The 3276-nt window shown below is 45.1% G+C and overlaps 1 pseudogene; it reads left to right on the forward strand.

Annotated features, from left to right (window-relative positions):
- Positions 1 to 1286: 1286 nt before the first annotated feature.
- Positions 1287 to 2707, forward strand: LOC101994917 (annotated as a pseudogene).
- Positions 2708 to 3276: the final 569 nt, after the last annotated feature.

Raw genomic sequence — 3276 nt, forward strand, 5'->3', positions numbered from 1 at the left:
TAACTCACTAATTATTGGTGTAGTTATGGGTTGTCCACTGTCTAAATACTAATATTGGTATTAGCTTCTGAAGATGCAGGCAGCAACAGAACCCGCATACTCTCTGGATACATGAAACTCACAGAGAATTGACAGGTAACCAATCACTTAAGAGTGGGAGTGGCTACCCTGGAGCTCATGGGGCAGTGTCACAGGAGACTGGACTGTCATACATGGAAGGAGTGTGAGGTAACCTGGTGACTGGTCCCAGGACGGCTGCAGCACTGTTGAAAGATGTCATTAACCAGCCAATAAAAGCAACAGGAACATTCAGTACAGCAGCTATCGTCTTTCACAGTCAGAGAAAATGGAGCTCAAAAGTGTGAAGTCAGTATGCAGGTCTGGACTTGAAGGTCAGAAAGAGATACCTTGCATGTGTCTGCACTTTCCCTCATTCCTTCCTTCTTTCAAGAAATGCTTGTTGGAAGTGAGCACAAACTAGCAATACCTGCTAGTGCTGGGATAGGATAAGAATTGGAGAATCCCTCACTTTTTGAAACTGAAAATACATCAGGTAAAATAAAACTTAGACAAGTAATTATAAAAATCAATAATTGCATATAATAATGACAATTCTCACAAAGGGAAAAAATGCAAGGTGTTTTAAGAACACATAATTGGGAGGAAGGAATAAATTTATCTACAATTTCTAAGACAGTAATGAATTTCCATGAAATGAGAACAATAAGTGAGGGAAAAGGACAGAAGAGAGAAAGCTCCAGCGTCTCTCACAGGAACAAGGGGAATTTTAAGACTTCTGGAATATCCTGAAGAGCACTGTGGAAGTCACGGGAGGGTGACCTTCAGAAGCAAAGCAGTTGTGCCCCAGTAAATAGCAGTAATCTGAAGTGGAGAAAGACTTGGGGGAGAGAATCAAAGGTCAGATCGTGAAGCACTTTGCATGCTGTGCTAAAAAAGAAAACTCCATTTTCATCCTGAATGGGGAGGTAAAAGCAAAGATGATGTCAAGTGTGTCCCTGAGGTTTCATGGCTAGTGTTTGCAATTCACCTGGAAAAGGAATAAAAAAGAAACATTCATTTGCAGACTCTATGTGCTCTTGATGAGTTTAAAATGTCCAGGATTTTTCAGAGTGGTGTTGGCCAATGGCTGATACATTCACAACCTTCTCAAGAGGAAACCCTGAATAACCTAGATGGGGAACAAAAGCAAGAACTAAATACCATGACTAAACTGCTGCTCCCCCCAACTACTTGGTAGTCTGCTACTGGGAAGTCCTAATCACCCTCTCCGACTCAGTTTTCGTGGACCACTTCCAGGACTAAATATGCGTGAGTGCATCTTCATCCACGACGGACAGGCTGGTGTCCAGATCAACAATGCCTGCTGGGAACTCTACTGCCTGAAACATAGCATCCAGCCTGACGGCCAGATGCCAAGTGACAAGACCATTTGGGGAGGAGACGACTCCTTCAACACCTTCTTCAGTGAGACAGATACTGGCAAGCATTGTCCCGGGCAGTGTTCGTAGACCTGGAACCCACAGTTATTGATGCATTTGCACTGGTACCTACTGCCAGCTCTTCCACCCTGAGCAACTCATCACAGGCAAGGAAGATGCTGCCAATAACTATGCCCGTGGCCACTACACCATTGGCAAGGAGATCATTGACCTTGTTTTGGACAGAATTCGCAAACTGGCCGACCAGTGCACAGATCTTCAGGGCTTCTTGGTCTTCCACAGCTTTGGCGGGAAAACTGGCTCTGGGTTCACCTCTCTGCTGATGGAGAGGCTCTCTGTTGATTACGGAAAGAAGTCCAAGCGGGAGTTCCCCATCTACCCAGCCCCCCAGGTTTCCAACGCTGTGGTTGAGCCCTACAACTCCATCCTCACCACCAACACCACCCTGAAGCACTCTGATTGTGCCTTCATGGTGGACAACGAGGCCATCTATGGCATCTGTCATAGAAACCTCGACATTGAGCGCCCCACCTACACTAACCTTAACCGCCTCATTAGCCAGATCGTGCCCTCCATCACTGCTTCCCTCAGATTTGATGGAGCCCTGAATGTTGACCTGACAGAATTCCAGACCAACCTGGTGCCCTACCCTCACATCCACCTCCCTCTGGCCACATATGCTCCTGTTATCTCTGCTGAGAAACCCTACCATGAGCAGCTTACAGTAGCAGAGATCACCAATGCCTGCTTTGAGCCAGCCAGTCAGATGGTGAAATGTGACCCTCGCCACAATAAATACATGGCTTGCTGCCTGCTGTACCATGGTGATGTGGTTCCCAAAGATGTCAATGCTTCCATTGCCACCATCCAGACCAAGCGTACCATCCAGTTTGTGGACTGGTGCCCCACTGGCTTCAAGATTGGCATTAATTACCAGCCTCCCACTGTGGTACCTGGTGAAGACCTGGCCAAGGTCCAGAGAGCTGTGTGCAGACTGAGCAACACCACAGCCATCGCTGAGGCCTGGGCTCGCCTAGATCACAAGTCTGATCTGATGTATGCCAAGCGTGCCTTTGTGCACTGGTATGTGGGTGAGGGCATGGAGGAGGGGGAGTTCTCTGAGGTCCGTGAAGACATGGCTGCCCTGGAGAAGGATTATGAAGAGGTTGGGGCCTATAGTGCTGAAGGAGATGATGAGGGTGAAGAATATTAGCCCCGTGGTGCATTGTCTACCCTTCATTGTCTTTTCTTTGTCATTGTCTGTGTGTATCTGTCCTAAACTGTCAATAAAAATGTTTCCAGTGCAAGTGGGGGAAAAATACTATGTCTAAAGTTTAATTTCACTGACTAAAAGACTATGAAAGTCAAACAAAAAGCTTATACTCAGCCAAAAATGTAAAAATGATCTCCACTTAAAGGAGGGGCTGCTAACCAGCTTTCAAAAATACATAAAATCTTGAGTAATATAAGAGGGTGTGTTATAAATGTCAGAAGCAGGTGTATAAAGATATGAAGAAATACATGCCAGTAGGAATAAAAGGACAAATGGAAGAGATTTTCCAGCATCATCCCAAGTTACTGTCTATTTTTATTTCTTCAGTATGTCTTTTAAATAGTGTGTGTGCATGCATATGTGTGTCTCTCTGTGTGTTTGTATCACATACTTGTAAACATGTTTATGTCCACAGAAAAACACACAGAGAGATACACACACAAACACAGAGACTCATAGACACAGGAACACATATACATGATCATACATACACAGACACACATTGACACTAAATTACTAATACAAATGAAATCTTGGGTAGGG

This window comes from Microtus ochrogaster, chromosome 2, assembly GCF_000317375.1.
Source record: "Microtus ochrogaster isolate Prairie Vole_2 chromosome 2, MicOch1.0, whole genome shotgun sequence".
Lineage (NCBI taxonomy): Eukaryota > Metazoa > Chordata > Mammalia > Rodentia > Cricetidae > Microtus > Microtus ochrogaster.